This window comes from Cebus imitator, unplaced genomic scaffold (genome assembly GCF_001604975.1).
Source record: "Cebus imitator isolate Cc_AM_T3 unplaced genomic scaffold, Cebus_imitator-1.0 Scaffold322, whole genome shotgun sequence".
NCBI classification, from domain to species: Eukaryota; Metazoa; Chordata; class Mammalia; order Primates; family Cebidae; genus Cebus; species Cebus imitator.
Window position 1 is genome coordinate 433353 of NW_016107637.1, and position 22421 is coordinate 455773.

Here is a 22421-nt window from a genome sequence, read left to right on the forward strand (position 1 = left end):
TAGACTGACAAACAGAATAAAACTCCAGAAGCCAGGAGCAGCAAAGGTCTGCCCCTTCCCCAACCCCCACCAGTGCTGGCATCCTCTGTTCCCACCGCTGACATATGGCCATTCGCCCTCTTGAATGCTCTCAGCGACAGGGGACTCAGTCAGCTGTGCTGGCTGGAGGCTGAACACGTTCCTTCCTCTTGAACAGGGAGGGAAATAAGCTCTCAACAGGAGATCCCCACTTTGTACAAATGGATTTTTCACCCCTCCTTGTTCTTTGGCTCTGGTCAGAAAGATTCCCAGGGAAGTGGAAAGGAGCCAAGAGCTGCCACGAAATGACTTTACCCAGCAGACAGGCTGGTGATAGGTTTCGGTGGGAAACAGAAAGGAAAGGGCGATGAATTCCAACTTGCTGGGCGATAAAGAAAATTAAGGCATAATACCGAGGAGGCAGCAGTTCTACTAACCTGGGTGGAATACCAATTACTCCGGCCTTCTCAAAATTGCTCCAAGTGAAGAGAAAACCTCCAAAGAGAGTGTGATTGTGGCCCAGGGCTCATCTGGATTAGACTGTTTGTTTGCCCTGGCACCCTAATGATGGGAATGAGGGAAAATTCCCTGTTTCCTGGGAGACAGCCATGCCAAAGTGGGGGAGGAAAGGCAGGCCCACGCGCAGCCACTGGACTGCCTGGCAAATGCTCAGGGCAGAGGGGGTCCCCAGGCCCACTGCAGGAAGGCTCAGTGAGGGGCCACAGGCAGCCTCCCCTCGCCCGGCCCTGTCCAGGGCTCTCTGTCCCATGTTCTGGGATGGCCAAGCTTCTGCTGACTCCTGTGCTACCTGTCAAGTCTCACGTTTCTGCTGCTGGAAACCAAAATAACCCAGTAGCAGGCCTACTGTGTGTCAGGGACCCTGCCAGATGCTAGCATGCCCTGCAGTTAGTAAGACCTTCAGAGGTGGCCATGTGTCCAGGTGTTGGTTCTGGCAGGGCCAGGGCTCAGGGCTCTGGCTGGGACCACCCACCCATCTGAGGCCAGCCATAGGGTGAGCAGTATGGGCAGAGTCCATGGCCACAAGCCCCAGCTCAGCACCTCCAGCCAGGGCTGGGCAGAAGGGGACAGACATGGCTGTGAAGGGAAGAAGTGGAAAGGAGTGGGGTCATGGGCTCAGCAAACCCTCACTGCCCACTGGCATCCTGGCCAGACCTCAGCCATACCACCCACTTCTCAGAGCCCCTCACAGAGGGGTGCCCATCAGCCCAGGGCATCTGAGCTGGCATGCCTCCCCCAACAAGACAGGTCTCAGGTCTCACTACAGCTTGGATGAAGAGGAAGCCATTAAAAAAAAATTTTTTTTTTGAGACAGTTTCACTTTTGTTGCCCAGGCTGGAGTGCAATGGTGTGATCTCGGCTCACTGCAACCTCCACCTCCCGGGTTCAAGAGATTCTCCTACCTCAGCCTTCCAAGTAGCTGGGATTACAGGCATGCAACATCACGCCCGGCTAATTTTGTATTTTTAATAGAAATGGGGTTTCTCCATGTTGGTCAGGTTGGTCAGGTTGGTCTTGAACTCCCGACCTCAAGTGATCCACCCACCTCAGCCTCCCAAAGTGCTGGGATTACAGGCGTGAGCCACCACACCCGGCTGAAGAGGAAGCTACTTTTAAACAGCCTGCCCAGTGAGCACTGCTGGCTGCCTGAAGACAATTCCACTTATCTTGGTCTCTCCTGCAAGTGAACACTTCCTCCCATCACTGAGGTTCAGAAGACCACAGTCTGCTGCCTGCCGTGGCCATTGTCCCACCAAAACAGGTTAAGGAACCCAGGGCTCAAATCACGCCTTTGTCCCTTACTATTTAAGTGACCTCAGGCAGGCTACTTGACCTCTCTGAGCCCATGTTTCCTCATTTAAAAATGTGGTGGCAAATCCTGAGTCAGGGCAGCTGGTTGCTAGCTCACATGCATCAGCGCCCAGCATAAGGAACGGCACGCAGAAAAGATTCAGCGATGGGAGTTCCTCCTCACTTTTTTCCAGCCAGTGTAGCAGCTCCACCGCAGGCCCTGCACACAGTGAGTCCTTAAGAAGTTTTTGTTGTAATTTTCAAAGGGCATCTGGAGGCCTAGCCTCTGTCATCCTGGGCACCTGGTTCTTCTGTGACTTGTTTTGTCCCTGTATAAAGCATAAGGGCTGTTCCTTGGAGTAAAAGGTCAAGGCGGGTGGAATGATCACCTGGCAGCCAGCTGGGCTCATGGTGCAGGCTACTTCAGAAGCCTCATCCCTGGCTAACACCGCAATGGTTCTAATGCCAAGCGGACAGCCGAGACTGGCCCACCTGGACACACGGACAGGGAGTGGAGGTCACAGGGGGTCCGGCCGCCCACCTTCCCTGCATCTCTACCCCTGCCCCAACACGAGTCTCTCCTAAGCCACACAGGGAGCCAGGGGCCTCCGGAATGGCCACTCCTCCACCCATGTGCATGGGCCCTGGCCCAGCAAAGGAGCTGGGGAGAAAGCTGGAAGGTACCAGCCACCCATTCCAGGGTGAGGCTCAGACTGCTGGAGGCCAGGGTGTCTGAGGCGCACAGCTTCCTCACTCTCTGGGATTTGGGAGTGAAGGACCCTCTTCTCCCCCTCTGTTCTATTGGGAAGCTTTCCATGACCCCATGTGGGATCAGAGGCTCCTTCTGAAGGAATTGCATGCAGGCAATCTGGGAGCCTGGGGCTTTTCCATCTATACAGAATGTACAAACCCTATTTCCCCTCCAGCATTCTGCATGCACGGTAAAAGCAATCATCACCAAAGCCTTGCTCTCAGATCCTCCATTCCTGCAGGATGTAGGGCTGTGGTCTGCTCCAGTGCTCTCCAGTTGGGTGGCACTCCCACATCCTTTTCTCCAGCATATGAACTGGCTCTTGTGTTGTCTTTCTCTTGCCAAAGACAGGGGTATGGTACCAAGGAGAACAGAGCCAAGGGACAGCAGGCCTGGGTTTTGGCCTCAGCTCTACCGCTGAGCTGCTGCGTGGCCTTAAGTAAGCCGCTCACCCTCTCTGGGCCCCAGTGTCAACACCAGTTGGATGAGGAGGTGGGTTCCACTGCTCTCTGGGTCCATTCCTGCTCTACTTCACTGCCATGAGCCACAGGTGGGGGGCTGGAGTCGGAGGAGAGTGCTGACACCAGGCAGGCGGTTCTGGGCACAGGTTGAGAGTCTGCAAGGCTGGGAGGGCACCTGCCTCTCTCCTGGGCCCACCTCCTGGCCAGCTCCTCAGGAAGCCCTGGGACATATGAACTTGGGCCTCAGCTTTGGCCCTGATCATAGTGTGGCACTATCTCTGGGCCAGGCCTTCATCTGTCTACATTACCTCACCTCACCTCGTGGTTTACAAAGCCCTTTGTATACGTCTCTTCATTTAGTTCTTACAATCACCCTCCGAGGTTCAGTGAGGGACAGGATGGGCCCAGGTCACACAGCAGTCAGAGGACCATCAGGCCCAGCGTTCTCCAGCAGCCCAGACATCAGATATCTCCTCCATGAAACGGGAAGAACACAGGATGTGCAGTGGAAGTCCCGAGCTTGACCCTGAGCAGCACTGGGAAGTGGGAGTGGTACCCTCTCAGGAATCACTCCAAGCCACTGTGAAAATCCAACAGCATAAAGATGCCAGAAGCACAGGTGCCAGCCAGGGCAGCAGTCTGCTGGAAGAGAAAGGGCACCACGCAGGGAGCCCTAGAGCCCAGGCTCCAGGTTTGGGTTTCCCCATGTGTTAAATGAGGGACAAGGATGGCTGCCCTGCTTCACCCACTGAAGGCCAGAGCGCACTTGCCACACCTACCCTGTCCCACCTTCCACACAGCTGTCTGTTGCCACCGCCTCAGCCAGGAGGAGTCAGGCGCCCATTCCCTTTCTGCACATAGCCCAGCCTGGCTCACTGCACCAAAAGGACAGGCCTGGGCACGGACCACACACACGGAGGTGTGCTCAGACAGACGTGCGGACACTTAGGCGCATGCACACAGCACATGTACCTGCAGATGGGCACCCATGCACACAGCGAGGCACACATTGCCCACTTGCACACTCAGGCATGCACCACATACTGAACATACTCAGACATGCATGTCATGCTGTGCACACATTGCAGCACTCAGACTGTACCCTCACACATGCACATTTGGCTTCACATGACACTCACACACTGCAGGCAGATATGCATAGATTGTCCTGCCTCTCCTGTGACAGCCAGATGGCGGGATTCTCCCAGAGGCCTACCATTTAATGCTCTAATTAATTTTGTAAAATTCTAGACACCCAAAGCCTGGGTTTATTCAAGTGGCCCAGGCATGGCCCAGTCTGAGGCCAAGGTGGGAAGTAGGACCAAGGACAAGGGGGTCCCACTGCACCCAGGAGACGCTTTGCCCTCACCTGGTGAGTAGATACCTAGCCTAGCGAGGGGCTGGGGTCACAGGCCCAGAATGTGGGCCTGATCTTGGTTCCAAGAGTGCTCCTATGGCCTGGGACAGGGAGAGACGCCTTCCCAGCAGCCCTGGCAGAGTCGTCCGGCCCTGGCTGCACACCTCAGGACGCAGGGCGCCCAGTCCCTGCGGAGGCCACTGGCTCTTCTATCAGATTGCACCACGGCGAGGCTTTTCCGACACAGAGGTGGGCTCAGGGCTGCACATTTAAATCGAAACGCACCTTGGCTGAGCCCTACTGTAGGCAGGACACGCTTCAAGGCACTGCGGGAGGACAGCGAAGGGAACAGGATGTTGACAGAGCACAGAGCCACCAGTCAGTGCTGAGACGGTGCTTACCACATCTCCAGGCAGTCTACTCTGAGCGGACCACAGTTCATGCTCTCTCAGGTCTCCTGGGGGCCCCACCTTGTTCTCTGGGCCATAAGGATCTTGGGGGGTTCAGGCTACCAGGAAGCAAGCATTACTAGTCCTCCAGGTCTCCCCTCTACCTTTCCCGGGGCACCGACTTTGCTGCTGAATGTTTGGAAAAAGCGGCAATAAATTTACTGCCTCACTTATGGGTAATCTGCTGTCAGGAGCTGTGTGTAAGCAGAGGGCTGAATTAACAAGGCTTAATTAACATTAATGTTGTGACGGATCTCAAGTGAGTCGGGAAATCCCCCGTCCTTGCCGCCCAGGACCCTGCCTGCCACTTCCCCGCTCATGTGGGAGGTGAGAGGCCCAGGGAGGGCTCTCAGAGTTGCTGACAGACGTGACTGGGGGCTGGAGTCTTGCAGATCAGCACAGGAAGCCAGGAGCCTCTGCAACTCCAATTCCAAAGACGCTCTCAGACTAAGCCCTTCATCCCTTGTCTGGTGCAGTGGCTAACATGTGGGCCTTGGAGTGCAAGAGACCAGCATTTAAATCCTGCTGCTGCCACTTCTATGCTGTGTGACCTTGGGTGAGTCTCCCCACGTCTCTGTGCCTATCAGTAAAGGGACAGGACAGATCTCCCCTCACCAGGCTGATCAAGGATTCATGAGGTCATTCGTGGAGAGTAGAGGTGCTTCCTGCCCTGCTCCCCATTCAGTATAAGGGGAAGTGTCACTGAGTGATGATGGTGCACGGAGCTCATCATCTCATTTAATCCTCCCGACCAACAGCTCTTTGAGGTAAGGCCTGCCATGACCCCACTGTGCAGAAAAGGAAACCAAGGCACGGAGAGGGGAGGTGGCTCGCCCAGCTCACATGCTGTGTGACGTAGGGGGAAGAGGCTCCGGCCACCCACTACACTCACTGGCAGGAGCCCCTTGAAGGACCCAGAGAGCCGAGGTGAGGGGAAAGGTCACGCCGAGGGGCCATGCTGGGGACCAGTGTGCCCTTGGGCAGTGGGCGTTCCATCAGAGAGGCCAGGTCCCTGTTTTTCAATGACTAAGGCGTTAATAAGCTGCCCTGCAAGGGCCCAGCCTGTGTCAGGCTCTGGGAATGGGATAAAGGTGGTGAAAGGTGCACCCCTGCTCTCAGGATGGATTCCGTCTCTGACTCCTCTCCTCTGTCTCCTCTCGGCAGGGCACCCAGCCCAGCCCTGGCACGGGGCAGGCACACCATCATTTACCATCAGTGATTGCCGTGATTCATATGAATGGGAGGATGCTTCTGAGCAAAACCAACTTTGAGCAGCAGCAGCAAGAAGACCATCCCCACCCATTTACCCCAACGCCTCACCAGAGATGGGAGTCCCCAGGGCCCCAGCTGTCACCCTGCACGTCTCGGGTCACTGGACAGGGCAGTGACCTCTCCTGTCAGTTTAGCAGCCTTGAGCTCTGCCCTGGAGCCCACCCACACCCTGTCTTCCAGGGGGACAGGAGGGGCTCTGGGCCCAGGTCCCCAAGTCACACCTCAGGGACTACCCACTTGGAGTCTTGGTGTCAGGGATCCACCTGGGGACAGCATGGGGAGAAGGGAAGAGACTGGGCTGGGGCAGGGACAGATTCCACCTCCAGAAAAGCCCTCGGGCCCTTCCTCAGCCTTGCTGCCTTCTGCCAAGCCCCCAGCACCCCCCAAGCCCTGCCACAATCCCATGCTCCAGGAAGTCTTCCTCCAGCCCACCCCCGCCCACCTCCCACCCTCCTGACCCAGACATTCTGTCTGCTGCTAAGCTGTGTGACCTGGAGGAAGTCATTTTTCTCCTCTGTAAATGGGGGATGGGAACTCCCTGCCTTACAGGCTGATGTGAATGGAATGAGACGCTGGCTGGCACAGTGAGGGCTCATATGTGACACCTACAACTACTGACAACCCAGAGGTTAGCGCAGTGGAGACCCAGCCGGGCAGCAGCCTGTGAGGAGCTGGGTAGGCTCAGAGGTCTCTAGTCTTTTCTGGGCTGCTCTGAGGCAGCATGATCAACCAGGGTCTCTGTGTAGCCCCTGTGGCAGGCCTGGGAGCCATGGAGCCTCTGAGGAAGAACCAGAAAGAACTTTGTTTCTGAAAATCTTGGAAAGAACCGCTGTATAAAGGAGTGAGGCCTCCGTCCCAGGAGGTATGCAAGCGGGGGATCCATTCATTCACTCAACAAGCATACAGTGGGCCCCTCCTCTGCGCTGGGCCCTGTGTTGGGCACTGGGGGATTGGGAAAGAGAGCATGAAAGCCAGTCCCGCCTGAAGAAAGCCACACTCTAAAGACACAAGAGATGACAAGGGTGCTGAATCAACCCCAGGTCATGGATGCCCAACCCTGCACATGCTTTGGAACCCGCAAGAAATGCAGGAAGCCCTTTGCCATGAAAAGGGGGCTCAGGAAACACCCAGGGCAGCACAGTGAGGGCTGAGCTCCAGCCAGCAAATGCAAGACCCAGACCCCAGCCTGCTCTGAGCCATCACGCCCTCCGGGATCACAGCTCAGGGCCAATCCCCAGGCCCCTGCCCACCTCCAACACCCAGTGACGGGTGGACAGGAGGAATCCGTGGTTTACAGGGAGGGCCCTGCTGGCAGCAGGGTGTGAGGAGGGAGGGAGGGAGGGGGAGCTGTCTTTGTCTGGACAGGGGCATGGGCATGGCCAGTCCCAGGCAGGGGGCAGGCTTATCCTTTGCCCACTTTCTTGCCCCCCACCAGCAGTTCCTGGGGTGTGGGCTCCAAGGAGGCCCAGCAGCCAGACCACCAGCTGCTTCCCCTCCCCACACAAGCCCTGGCCACAAAGCGCCCTCCCCCAGCTCTGCCCGCCTGTGGTGACAGCCTCTTGGCACCAGCTCTCCCCTCCTTCCATCTGTCAGGAATCGGTGCAGACAGACTGTGAGAACCACAGAGGAAGGAGCGACGATGCATGGACCCTCCCTGCCCCCAGTCCCCCAGTGTGCTCCCCACCAAACCATCTCTCTCTCCCCGCTCCTGTGTCTCTGCCTTCTCTTCCATCTGTCTCCGTCTCTCCGTACTGATGAAGACATCGACAGTGGGTGTGGGGAAGGGAAGAGGACCAGCCAACCAGCGACCCCACTTGTAACCACTACACACCATGACCACAGCACAGCCACCCATGTGGCTTCCCTTTTCCCACCATTAAGGAGTCAGAAGCTGTGGGACTATGGGCTCAGTGTTCCCATCTGTACAATGGGTGGAGTCATTCCTGCTGGCCCACCTCCCAAGGGCCACCAGGCGCCTGGAGGCAGCAAGTGGGAAGGGCCTTGTCAACTGCCGAGCCTCGTACAAGGCACGTGGACAGCGCCCACAGCTTCTTTCTGTTCATGAGAATGACGATCTCCGTGCTGCCCTCCACTTGGGAGTAGTGAGGCCAACATGGGACATGACAGACAGCAACATGCCTGGAAGAATAGAAATTGGCAGTGGCAACACAGGCAGGCCTGTGAATGTTATGATTCTCACCACATTCATGAGGTGAGCAGGGCAGACGTGGGAAACTGAGGCCAGAGAGGGGAGTCACACAGCTGGGCTAGAGGCAGTCTGTAATAAGGGGCAAGCCTCCTGGCTGTACCCACACAGCTCCCCTCTCAGGATGCTTGGACTTGCTCTTCCAGACCTTTCGGGAGCTTGTTTCTTTCTTGAATTCTCCCAAAAGGTGAGGAAGAAATCAGCCTTGTCTTTTGGTGGGGAGGAGTTGAGACAGGGTCTCACTCTCTCACCCAGGCCAGAGTGCAGCGGCATGACCACAGCCCACTGCAAGCTCAAACTCCTATGCTCAAGCAGTCCTCCTGCTTCAGCCTCCCGAGTGGTTATAGGCATGTACCACCACACCTGGCTAATTTTTTTGTTTTTGAGACTCCATAGTGAGATGGAGTCTCACTATGTTGCCCAGGCTGGTCTTGAACTCCCAGCCCTAAGTGATCCTCCTTCCATCTCAGCCTCCCCAAAATTCTGTGATTACAGGTGTGAGCCACTGTGCCCGGCCTTTTTCTTTGTTCTTAATTAAGTGAGTCATGCCCAGCTAGCAGAGTCCACAAGGGACGGGGAAGACCTGCTGGGGACCTGAGGGAGCAGTGGCTGGGGCTTAGGGGAGCAGCTAGACTGGTCAAGTGTCCCAGTTGGCTCACAACTGAAGGGGTTCCTGAGATACAGAATGTTTTCAAACTGGGATAGTTCTGAACAGCCGAGGAGGCGTGGTCACTTTATGCATGGCAAACGAAGTGGGCGTTTTGCTGGTGAGACCTGGAGAGGAGACAGGTGTATGTCGGGCCTTGAAGGGCTCTGAACGTCAGAAGACTTGGTCAGAAGACTTGGGGTGGGCGCCACTGCAGAAGCTGAGCGAGGAAAGGGTGCAGCTTTGCATGTCTCAGCGCACTCGGCTGCAGAGCGCAGACGGGTTTGGAGGAGAGAACAGAAACTAAGTAGGGGCTGCTGCCGCGATCCAGGAAGGGCGTGGCAGCAGGTGGGGGAAAGGCCCAGCCTGGCAGGTAGGCAGGGGGTGTCGGGACTTCCCTCCTTCCCCAATTCGAGGTGACGACTCAGGGGAAGGAAAAGAGGGGTTGTGATGACTCCCAGGTTCCTGCGCCAGGCCCAGGCAGTGCCTGTGCTCTGGACTAGTCCAAGGGGCAGGAGAGGTTCAGCCACAGCCCCCAGTGCAGGATCTGGGCGATGCTGCCCAGCTACCCAGGAGTGCGAGCTGTCCATAAAGACGTCACCTTTGCCTCCAGGCACGGCACTTCTGTCCTCCACGTCTCAAAGCCCTGGGAGGTACGTCACAGGAGGCAGCTAACATTTATAGAGCCTGAGAATGCACTCCACCAGGCCCCACGCTGGGGGAGCCAGAGAAGCAGAGGCCCCAGAGAGGATGGTCCTCACCCGAGCCCACACCACAAGTCAGCTGTCCCAGGCTGGGCCTCCCTGAGCCTGGGGGCTGTGGCAAGAATGCAGGTGGGAAGGGACACTGGGCGGGCTTGCAGTGAAGGTGGAGGCAGACCCTGTAAGCAGAGGCCCGTGAACAGAGCTGGAATCGGAGAGGGCAGGAGAGCTGTAGCAGACAGATCTGGGATTGACAGAGGAGCAGCTTTTCTAACAGGAAGAGGAGTCCAGCAGTGGGGAGCTGCTTGGTCAGTCAGTGAGCGCCCAGTCCCTGGATGCACCGGACACCCTGGCCTCCCCCCCGCCAGGCTTCTGTGGAAATCCCTGCACTGTGTTGGAAGGGGAGGCCGCTCTGGCCTAGTGAAGATGCTGCCCGGCCCACGGCTCACACATCCATCACTCAACACCTTCACTAGGGCCTGCTCGGAGCCAGGCTGGGGACAGTGGGCACCGGGGCTGGGTGGAGCAGAACCGGAGAAGCCTCCTCTGTCAACCTTCCCTACCCCGATCCGGGAAGTGAGGCCAGAGCCGAGCGGGAGTAGGAGATGGAGGTGTGGGTCCCTTCAGCCCTGGCTGATCATGAATCATGCCACATGTCTGTGTCCTGCCCACTAAAGGACCAAGTGTCTGTGACTTTGTGGGCATATTTAGGGCACAAGGCCAGGGCCCAGGCAGGGCAAGCCACAGGGTAACCTCCTTCTGCACCCCACCCCTCCTGGAGGCCCCTAAGGCTCTGGGCTCATTTCCTAATGAGATCCCTAGGGGGCCTCTCCATAATTAAACTGGGTCAGCAAGTGATGGCCTGGGGTGGCAGGGAAAAGGGGAAATAAAAGAGCCTTTCTGGGGGCTCCCTGGCTCCTGCCACTCCACCCACTGTGCAGCAGTCCAGTGAGGACGGGGACTCCCGAAGGACAGATGGGAGAGGGAGGCTCAGACAAGGAGGTCAAAACAAGCCCAGGAGATCTTGAATGGAGCACTGAGCGTTCCCCTGGTTAACCTGCCTCACAAGTTAATTCACCTGTCAATCCCACAGCCACCGTGAGGGCGGCTCCTCCTCCAGAGGCAGGTGCTCAGAGGGGTGAAGTGATTTGCTCAGGGTCCCACAGCTGGGAAGCGGTGAGGTGTGGACTTGACCCCAGGCAGCCTGGTATCCCCCGCTGTTATCCATGTCACGGTAGATGCTCTCACAGATGAGGTAGGGACCCGTCCTGGGGACCTGCACATCTACACCTCCCAAGTGGCTTCACACCAAGTAGGCCTGGAAGGCGGCTGGGGCAGAATTTCAAAAGCTGCCCAAAGTGACGCAAGCCACTGATTAAGCCTCAGTCCCTCAAAGCCCCAGAGCAGAGATATACCCAGGTCACACAGTATGTTGGGGACAAGGTGAGGCTACCTGGTTCCTGGGGGTGAGGTTTCTGGTACTTACCTAGGCCAAGAACTATTTATTACCCACGGTGCACAGAGCGAGAGTCTGGGTTTCCGATCAAGGGACTTGCCCTGGGCCTCCCGACCAGGAAGTGGAGGAGCTGCGGCTGGAAGCCAGGCCTGACTGCCGCTGGAGAGGCCGCCTGGCCCCGCAGCACGTGGCCCCTGCACTGGAGAAGCAGTAGAGGCAGGCAGGGAATGGAGAAGAGGAGGGAGACGAAAGAGCGTCGCACAGGCGGCTGATGCATCTGCTTTCGCTGGCTCACAGGTGTTAAAAAATCAGCCTCTCAGAGCTCAGCACAAAAATGAGCAGGTTGAAAAGCCTCCGGTAGATGTGGGCTCTGCAGTGGCATGGCTTAGGCCACGTTTCCTGTGTGAGGGGCTGGGGTGGGGTCCCTGGGGCCCCGTGGGATCGGATTTCAAGCCCCTGCCCCCTGCTTCCAGCCCTGGGCCTCTCGGGCCTCAGAGAACAGGGAAAGCGTTTTGGAGGCCCCGTACCTGGGGCCTGGCCATGGCAGACTCCCACCACGTGAATCCCCCCGTACCTGGGGCCTGGCCATGGCAGACTCCCACCGCGTGAATCCCTGACTCTTAGGGTAAAACAAAAGAATTCCAGAGAATGAGACTGAGAGAGGTTGGAGATGCCCCACTCCCAAGGGGCAAAGACGCTAAGAGGGGCAAGCATCTGCCAAATGGCCACTCAGCAAGGCAGAGGCAGAGGAGGGAGGCTGCCCCCCCGGCCGAGGCGGTTTGTAACAAGCAGCTCTCTGGGTGGGGCCAGAGCACAGGTGGCCTGGGGAGGAGAGGCTGCTGTGGCAGGGGGCAGGCTGGGAACAGAGACTGCTGGTGCCTCTCCAGCTACAAATAATTCCCCACCACGACCGACCCGGAGGGGTGCCCTGGCTTGGTTTGGGCAGACTTGGCGGGTACAGGAGAAGACAGTCACCTTGGCCCTGCAGCCCCCACGGGTCCAGAACAGTCACCTCCCTCCTGGCACACAGCCCCTCCTCTGAAGCACACACCCCAAGCATGCGCACATGTGCCCATGTCCATGGCCGAGAAAGGGCTCTGAGAGTGTTGGGGCAGCAGATGGCAGCTCAGGGTCCAGGAAGTAGGGGAGGGAGTGGGGGAGGAGTGCTGGCTTGAATGTCCCTGGATTCAGGCCACCAGGAAAGCCCACCCTTGGCCTCCAGCTATTCAATCAGACAGCTTAACCTGGGCTTGGTGAGGCCTTCCTGCCTCTCATCAGCTGCCAAGTTTCTGATGTTAGCCCAGACCTACTGGGAAACCAAGGCCCCTCGTGGCTAACTACCGTGGCAGGCCCGGCTGGCTAACCAGCCCCCCTGGGCCACTCAGGAAGCAGCCACCTTGGGGCCCCCGTGCAGATGGGGTGGGATGAGATGGCTCCGACAGTCCCTCCCAGCCCAAGGAGCTGCCGCTCTCTCAGGCAGCCAAGTCCTCCCAGCCGGCCAGTTGACCTAAATCTCTCCCTGCTGCTGTTCCGTGGCTGCCCTCTTGTTGTGTCCTTGGTGGAGGAGGAGGAAAGCTGAGGACGGTTCCTTTCACTCAGCCATTCCCTGCGCAGGAATCACAGGCTCGGGAAGGGAAGAGAAACGCTCATTTTCAGGGCCAGGCTCTGGGCAAAGCGCTTTCCTCGGCCCGCACACCTCTGGAATATGGGCGCATTTTCTGCCTTTTGGAAAGTCTCATGAGGCTGGCGGGCCTCACTCCATTTTTCTCCATCACTGCACTGCATCTGGCCCAATCATGAGGGCAGGAAAAAGGCAGAAGGGAAAGTCACCCAAGGAACCTGGGCCTGAGTGGAGCTCTGGAGTGGGGCTAATTACTCCAGCTGCCCTGTCTCCCTGCCCAGAATCCACCCCACCAAGCCAGCTATACTTCCCCCACTGTCACCAGGTAGTAAGGCACAGATCCCCGCCCTAGGCCAGGACTGGCCAGCTCCAGCCCTGAACCCAGCTCCAAGCAAAGGAGTCTGCTCCAAGTGCTGGGGGCAGCGCAGGTGGAATAAAGACCAATGAGTGAAGGGAAAATGAAGTTCAGAGAGGGAGAGACATTTGCCCAAGGTCACACAGCAAGTTAGGGGCATAGATAGAAGAATTAGAATGCTATGGAGGAGATGACTTCTGCCAATATCTTGGGAAGAATGAAGGAAGAGTTTCATCCTCTTCTGACTTTTTTTTTTTTTGGTGGGGGTGAAAAGCCTTTGGGGCCAGACCACAGCTGTCCTTTCTCCTGGCTTTGCTTTCTGTGGCCTGGATATGGCTACTTTGTCTGTCCTGTGGGACCAGGAGGAGGTGGCCCTGTGCTCAGAGAAGAGGGAAGTCCTTCAGCTGCCTGCCTGGCTGGAAAGGAGGGCTATGGGGCCATGGAGGAGTGAGTGTGAGATGGAAAGATTTTCCCCTCTAGAGAGCAGCATGGCAATGATGAGAATGTACACACTCAGCAGCTCCTTTCCTAAGAACTTATCTTAGGGAAAGGATCAGGCAAATGCGAAAGGATGAAGTTCAAGGATGTCCATCCTAGCGTTGCATAGAGCAGGGAAAAACACGGAAGCAACCAAACACACATCTATCAATAGGAGAAAATGTCATTGAATTATGGAAGATCCACACCATAGAATACTATCTAGCCCTTTAAAGCAAGGATATGAACTATTGTTATTGGCACAGAAAGCCACATGTGAAAACAATTGGCATAACATGGCCTCATTTTTGTTAAAAAAAAAATACATACATTCATGCCCAAGAGCTCATATGCAGAGAAAAATCTCTAGAAGGCTCTGCTGCTTACATAGCGGGACTAGCAAGTGTGATGCTACCTTCTTCTTTCTGCTTTTCTTTATTAACTTTGTTTTTCATCACCAGTATAAAACGACTTTCAGATAATCAGAAGTTACTACCCTGGAAAACTGAATAAGAGCAGTTGAAGTGAGTTTTAACTCCAGAACTACTGATAACCGGGAAAGTGCCTTATCCTCGCTGAGCCTCGTTTTCCTCATCAGGGAATGGGGATCATGATTGACTCCGCACCGCCCGCCTCCCAGGAGCACACCGGTGAGGCACACACTGGAAAAGCCCTCCAAGATTCACGACAGGTTGAGAGGGCTGGAACCTGAGATGCCCTCCAGAGCGGCTGGGGTTAAGTCCCTTGTGGCACCTCAAGGCCAGTGACCAGGAGAGGGTGGGGCCACATGACCACTCCCGTGGACTCCTAGATAGACAGGCAGATGGCTTTGGGCTGTCTGTCTGCCATGTGCCACATTCCAAGGGGCAGGAGTGTGGAGGCCACGAGGGATCATGGGAACTGCATGCACCACATGAGCACCACAGCTCTGGAATCACTGGGTGACTCTCAGTTACCCGAGGACATACCGTGGCGCCTGAGTTCAATACCGTGGCGCCTGAGTTCAGGTTCTATGCCCCCAAAGCAGCTAGACCCAGCTCTCCCACTGTGGATACCTAGGCTGGGCCCCACCAGAGACACAGAGGTCAGACCGGGTGCAGTCAGTGAGGAGCTTGGTCCGGACTGAGCAGGCTTCCCTTGAAGGCCCTCAGCCCCTCCTGTGCCACTCTGGCTGCGGGGCGATTCCTGGAGTCTGTGACATTTGGCAGCTTGTGAGAGGAGCTGTGGGGAGCAGGGCTGATAATTAAAACCGCTGCCTGGGGACCCAGCTAATGCTGGAGGGCGCCCCAGGGGCCAGGCTGCTCAGGAGAGTTGGCACACCCACTGGCGGGCGCTGGCAAATAGGGGCAACTGGAAAGGAAGAGAGGCCCCAGCACAGCCCGAAAGCCACACTTAGCTGCCGCTGGGACTGGGATGTGTGAATGCATACGTCAGCCACCTCAGACTTGCAGCCAGACGGGCATGGCCTAGTCCTGCCCCTGACCAGCAGGGTCTGTGGGGGACAAGAGACTTCACTCTCCTCTGTGAGATGCAGTCATGATACCTCAAGGCACTGGCTGAAGGAGGTATCATGAGAAAGCCCCCTCACTAGCACGCTCCCTAACTCTTCTCAGTATTAATGGATTTTCAGTGAGGCAGGTAGCTGAAGGTCTTCTCTCTGCTCTGAGCACATGGACCACCTCTTCCTGGTCCCACAGGACAGACAAAGTAGCCATATCCACAGAAAGCAAAGCCAGGAGAAAGGACAGCTGTGGTCTGGCCCCAAAGGCTTTTCACCCCCACCAAAAAAAAAAAAAAAAAAAAAAAAAAAAAAAAAAAAGCAGAAGAGCAGCAGAGGGCAGAACTGCTCCTTCATTCTTCTCAGGATATTGGCAGAAGCCATCTCCTCCACAGCATTCTAATTCTTCTATCTATGCCCCTAACTTGCTGTGTGACCTTGGGCAAATGCCTCTCCCTCTCTGAACGTCATTTTCCCTTCACTCATTGGTCCTTATTCCACCTGCTCTGCTCCCAGCACTCAGAACAGACTCCTGTGCCTGGAGCTGGCCAGTCTGGCCTAGGGTGGGGATCTGTGCCTTACTACCTGGTGACAGTGGGGGAGTACAGCTGGCTTGGTGGGGTGGATTCTGGGCAGGGAGACAGGGCAGCTGGACTTTATTATTATTATTTTTTAACATATTTTAGCTGACTTCTTGGCAGTCCAGTGGTAGGCAGGCAGGGTCGGTGGGGGCAGTGGTGCACCTGAGGTCCCCAGTCAGGAGCCTAAAGCCCTTTGGTACTGCAAAAGGTATGTGTCCACTCCTCAGCCTGAGAACACCTGTTCCTGGATCCAGCAGGGAACAGAGAGGGTGGGGGTGGGAGGTGGAAGTACATACAGTTCTGACTCCAGTCCCACCCAGAAACTGAGGACACCTGAGTTCTAAGAATGGGTCCCTACTGACGACGGAGCCAATTCAACCATCAGAGCCTCGGTTTCACCTTCCGAAGCCTGCGTGCGGGGAGGCAGCCAGGCCCTGTGTTACTACACAGAGTAAAAGAGACAACATTGGGCTGACACTCCCTGAGGTCATCTGCATCAGTAATATAGCATCAGGACCTCAGTTTCCCCTTCTGTACAGTCAGAAGAAGAATCAGCATCTAACAGGCAAAGGCTGAGAGAAACCTGTGGAAACTGGAGCATCACCCCCACGGGAGCTGGAAAGGGGAGGCCTCTGTCAGGGCTCTGCGGGGTCTCCAGAGAAGAGGGCCCCTCCCCGGCCCCACGCCTCAGGTCAGAAACTGGTAGCCAGGGAGGTACTGCAGCTGCTCCCCACTTCTTCCCAAACCTCCGAGCACCAGCCTTCTGACCCCACCGGGGTGGACAGCGCTCAGTGGGGCGCAGCTTGAGAGGAGTCTGGGCTCCAGGCCACTCAGACCTGGGTCAGATCCTGGCTCCGCCACTGAACGGTCACGACACTGGCCAAGTCCGGTCTCCTTTCTGAGCCTCAACTTCATCATTTTTGAAATCAGAATAATGAAAAACCGGCCGTCACAGGCTTGTGAGAAGCGACGCTAAAGAATGCGCACTGTCTGGTGTGGCCCCAGGCGTGGGACAGGCAGCCGATAGCAGTTATTAGCTTCTCCCTTGAGGAAACGACTTTGGAATCCCTCGTGCCCAGCACAAGGCTGGCAGAGCGCACGATGTGGAGAAGGATCTGCAGCTGTGGACAGAACAAGGACATGCTGTGGGAGCTCAGGGCCTGGGGGGCTGGGGCACAGGGTCCGGAAAGGCATCTCTGGAAGAGGTGGCCTCCCTGCTAGGCCTTCAGAGCCTGGGTGATCTGGATGTGTGGGCATTTGGGGGGAGGTGTCACCAATGTTACTTAGGCCTGGGGCCACAAGGCCTGGCCCTACAACCCTAAGGACACAACCCCACAGCCGCCCATAGACCCCTGCGGCAACACAGCCCGGGAGCAGATGACTAACCAGTGCCAGGAGAGCATGCGCGAGCTCATCCCTCGAGGGTCTGCCTGCTCCATCCGCCCTCTGGGCCTTTGCTCCTCACTCCCCCGGGGATCTCTCTCTGGCTTCACCTGCTACCAGCATTTCCCCAAGGAGGAAAGCTGTCAAGTCAGCCACCAGCAGACAACTGGGGAGGACGAAGCCAACCATCCCTGATGCCCAAAGGACTCACATAGGGGAAGCTGACCTGGGAGGGCCCAAGGGAAAGCCTTCAGCAAACACTCCCTTCAGCAAACACTCCCAAGGCCTGCTAGGGCCTGCTGGGCAGTGCCATGGGGAACACAGGCCCTCCTGTCCTCCCCAGGCACAGCCAAGCGGAAAGAAGGAGAGAGGACAGAAGGCCAGCCTTCAGGACCAGCACACAGCCTGAGGGAAGCCAGCCGCTGCCCTTCCTAGGGCCCTAGGCCTTTTTGACTAATTTCTTCCCCCAGCTCCCTTCCGGGCAGACTTCTGCCACCTCCACGGTGGCTGGGCCACTCCCTGGCTGAGGCGAGCACCAGCTGCAGGAACCTTGGACAACATCTGGCTAAGCAGACAAGGGCAGGGGAAGCAGGGGGTCCGGCGTGGCCTGCAAAAACCAGTGCCAGGTCCCTAGAGACCTCCGTGAAACCCCTCCCACCAAGAACAACCTCAGCCACTGCCATTCACTGAGCATCCACTGCTCACCAGGCACATGACCTCATTTAATCCTCATGTTTAATCTCTGGAAAGGAGGGCCTAGTATCACCTCCACGGCCTTTCATCCAAGAGGCGGCAGCAGGGATGTGAAAACCAGGTGTGTCTGATTGAAGGCCCCACTGAGTTATAATTTTGACCTGGGTCTCTAAGTCTCTTATCTCAACTGCTGTATCTCAGCCTGGAAGCAATGGGGTATCAGGGCAGGCTTCCTGGAGGAGGGAACACCTGCACCGAATCTCCGAAGATGGTAAAATGAATCTAGCCAGTGAGGGAGCAGGGTGTCAGGCAGGCAGAATGGCACATGCAAAGACCCGGAGGTGAGACACAGTAGGAAGGCAACAGTGTGGCAGGAGCTACAGTTTGGTGTCGCAGTCTCAAAGGAAGAGGCGGGAAGAGGCTGCAGGGAAGAGGGCAACAGGAGCAGGTTACAGAGGACCAAATACAGAGGAGTCTACACTAACTTTAACCTCCAGATACTTGGGAGCCCCAGGAGGACACTGGAGGGTGGAGTTGCCACCCTCAGATGAGGACAGGGAGGTTCAGAGAGGAGCAGCCCTGTTGTCCAATGGCTCCATCCATGAAGGAGATGAGGCTGGGTCCAGTGTCAGGAGCACGGGTCCAGGCCGCACACTGAGGGACAGAGGCAGTAGGGCACAGGCTGGCAGCTGTGGCCGAGCTTTAATTATTTATGGGGCTGTTTCCCAGCAAGCCTCAGCACTCCTACAGCCTGGCCTTGCCCAGCTAATGAACTCTCAGCCATGGGAGACCTCCCTGCGGCCACTGTCTATTAAACCTGAGATGGAGGGGTGATGGGATAGCAAAAGAGTCCAAAGAAGCCTGAACAAAGTAGAGGCCAGTGAACCCAAAACTGGTCCACCTGTCCGTCCACCCGTCCGTCCACCCAGCCTTTTCGCGAGAAGCACAGAACTTCCTGGAGGAGGAAGCGAGGTGGGAGGAGCCTTAAGATGTCATCTCAAGACAGGGACATGAAGGCCTGGGAAGGACCTATCTAAGGTCACCGGCCAGGACTTGAGACAGTACAAGTTCCATAGCTGGGCACCTGCACTCACACCCCAGCAGTTCTATATTCTTGGGCCAGTTACAGAACCCGTCAGTGCCTCGATGAGATGGGACTCATTCAGGGACTTCAGAGTATTGCCCATTTTACAGAACAGAAGAACAAGGGGCGATGCATGGACAATCTCAGCACGATGCCGGGTCCACGGCACATGCTCAGTCAGTGTGCACTGGCACTGTGGTTACTGTTGTTACTCTGGGAGCAAAGGCCGGGCCAGAGACCAAAATCTCTGCCTCTGCCACAGACACTAGAAGCAACAGGAAACTGAGGCCCAGGGACCGGCTGGCCTACGTGACCCAGGTCCACAGCCAGGAAGCCCACCTGACTTCCCCTGGCTGAGCCACCCCTCGGCTTCCTGGGGCCTGGCCCTCTGGCTTCCAGCTCCTTCCTCGACTTTGAAGGTCCTTTGAGCTGAGAACTAAAGCCCCAGGAGCTTTTCCCTTTTCTATCCCGCGAGCTCCAGCTATGTCTCCAAAGGGCCAAGTCCCAGCCATTGTGGATGAGGCTCAGGACTCAGAAGGCCTCCGTGTGAGTTCCAGCTCCAACCCTGAGGAGCTCTGTGACTCTGGGGGCATCACTTCAGCTCTCTATAATATAGAAACTGTGTCCTCTGTAATACAGGAACCATACCACCTGTTTTTAAATGGTAAACTCTGGGGGTATGCTATTAGTTACCATCTTTCAAGGCCTAGTTCAGCTATCTCCTCCTCCAGGAAGCCTTCCTTGGCTTCCTTAAAACAAAACTACCCTCCTTCCAGCCTCTTGGTATTCAGGGGCTGCATTCTGGCCCCTCTGGGAGTTTGAACCCATTTTGCCTCACACAGACTTTAGCTACAAATTCCAACCCCCATTTTGCAGGCCCAGAGGCGTACAAAGGTAGGGTGGCTCAGGCCCTCTTGCAGGGAGGTGTGCCAAAGAGGCGGTTGGGGTAAGGCATGGAGGCTGCTCAGGGAGGAGCCACTGTCCTTGAGGGGAGAACAGTTTAAATAAATTCAGCCTTGACAGGTGGCCTAGAATGTGGGAAATCCTCAGATGGGGAAGGAAGGTCTGAGGAAAGAACACTTTCCAGCACCTGGCCCTGACACAGCCGCGTAAGCTCTACTCTGTTTCTTCAGTTTCCATTTGTGGCTACCAGGAGTCTGTTTCTAAAGGCTACGGAGGAGGGAACACTCATCCCTCCGTTCCTTTCTTGCCAGCCATGTGTGTCTATGTGCACAGCCAGCGTCAGAGGGACAGCTACCCCTGTTTGACAGATGAAGACATAAGCTCAGAAAAGCCAAGCCATGTGTGATGGCTACTTGGTACTATCAGCAACGCCACCACTCTTTCCACTCCAAGCTTGATGTCACTATGTTTTGTTCACTAACTCAACGCCTGCGACTCTACCCCATGCACCTCAAAGCCATGCAGGAGCCTGGCTTGGCCACTGGAGCCCTCCTGGCCCACCTGGGCGTCATTCAGCACCCAGCTACTTCACGCCTCCACCCTGCCCAAAGCCTCACGTGGAGCTGAAACGCGCCAAGCCTAACATTTAAAGTTCGTCTTTCCAGCTCCTAGATCACACTTCTGGTGCCTTCCGCACCACACTCCCCACCATGGCAGACAACGCCCTGAACTAGAGGCAGCCAGAGATCCTGACCACTTTCTGTCATCCTGAGCTGTGCGAACTTGCATAAGTCACTCAACTTCTCTGAGGCAGCATCCTTATTTATAAAGTAGGATGACAAGAAAATGTCTGCTCCTCACAGCCATCCTCACAAGGACTGTTGTTATAAAGAGCCAGAGAGATAAGGCATCCAGCCCAGAGATGCAGTTTCCATTCCTTGCCTCGTCCTCAGTATTCCCACTCTCAGGAGACCACAGAGCCACTCCCAGTGAGGAAACTCACTACAATGTATTGTACCCAGGCACAGCCACTTTCACAACCTCAACAGCGCTGGGAAATGTCCAGGGTCACGATTAGATTAAGAACTCTGGAGTCAGATGCTTAAGTTCAAGCTCCTACTTAGCAACTCAGTAGCTGCTAAGCAAGTAACTTAACGGTTCGGTGCCTCAGTTTTTTGATCCCTAAAATAGGGCTGTAGAGAAGATTAAAGGAGTTTATACAAGAGAAGAACTTACTGCAGTGCTTGGCACAGTTAATGGTCAGCACACAGTAGTCTCATTACTTCCAATTTCACTTCTGGAACTGGTCCTCAAAACAGTCCCATGAAGTTGCTGAGGCAGGAATTATGTGAACCCAAGTGGTCAGGTGAGGAAATGGAGGGAGGAGGGAAAGATGTGTTACAGGCATAGACTCAGGCAGTCTGTGTGACTTCAGCCACGCGCAAGTCACAAAGCCAACTTTGGGTTAGGTCTGAAAGTGAACGGGGAGGCTGACTAGGAAACACATTCAAAACCCAAAAGGATTCAACAGAGAGGGTGCCTGTCCAAGTGCCCCGCTACCCTTCCTGTGCAGTGTAGGGCTGTGGGCCTGCCCACCTGTTGCCGCCCTCCCTCAGACCTTGTCAGTGCTCCCTGGCTGGCAGGGCTGGCCTGTCTTGGAGGGTGTCCCAGCGCCTGGCACACAGCAGCTGCTCCTGAATCATGAGTGAATGACCGCCTAGGTCTGTCTCTAAGGAGAGCCCTGTTTTTCTGTTCTTCCACTGCAGCCACTGTCTGCTAACTAGCTCCCAGTCCCACAGACACTCCGAAACCCTGTGCACTCTGAGAAGAAACTTCAAAATCAGTCGCGCTTAGGCTATGCAAACACCACCACGTCCAGCAAAGGCAGCCGGCAGCGTTTCACGCGGGGCCTGGGGCTTCCAGGGGACCTTCCAGGAAACAAACACTTTCTCCAGGTCCCCTCCTTCCTAGTGTGCTACATGACTCACAGCCGGGCAGGACCAGCAGGAAATCACGGTCTACTAACCAGGGTAGCTCAAAAAGGTCTTCACTGTGACTCGGCAGAAAAGCGGCGGGCGACGGCGCCCGGGCCCCGCCTACACCTACCAACGGGAGGATGCGCGCGGGGGTGTGGCCGGGGCGGGGCCAGGGCACGGCCCTCGCGACCCGCGATTCCGAATACTAGACACCCGTCAGCTCCGCGATTGGCCGCTCCGGCCACGGGGGCCTATGGGGTGGTCCTCGCCCAGCCAATCAGGGGCCCTGAGGAGCCCATTCATTCACAAAAACCGAGCATGGAAAGGAGCGCAGTATTGCCCGCAGCTGCGTGGAACTTTGAAACACGCGCGCGTCCCGCGGGGCCGAGGCAGGAGTCTGAAAGGGCCGTGTCGCGGGAAGCTAGACCTTTGTAGGGATTGCCGCGTCCCCGCCCACAGCTCCGGCCCAGCCTCCCAGCATGGTGAGCCCTCCTCCCCCGGCACTCCGCCTGGGGCTCCGCCCCCGGCCCCACCAGGACATGCCAGCTTTCCTACCCCCTCCGGGTAGCTAAGAGCCACCCAGCCCTGAGGGAGGCGGTGCTCAGGCGGTTTCCCGGTAGCAGGCTCTGGCGACAAGGCCCGCGCAGGTGGCAGCGCCGCGGTTGCAGCCACGTGCGCGCCGAGCGCGGTGCCCGGCACCGTTAGTCTTCTCTCCCCGGGTCTG

General features: G+C 56.6%; 1 protein-coding gene across 12 annotated transcripts in view; it reads right to left on the reverse strand.

Annotated features, from left to right (window-relative positions):
- The window catches only part of LRP8 (LDL receptor related protein 8), a 77896-nt gene that overhangs the window by 54285 nt on the left and 1190 nt on the right, over positions 1 to 22421 (reverse strand). The window lies entirely within an intron of this gene.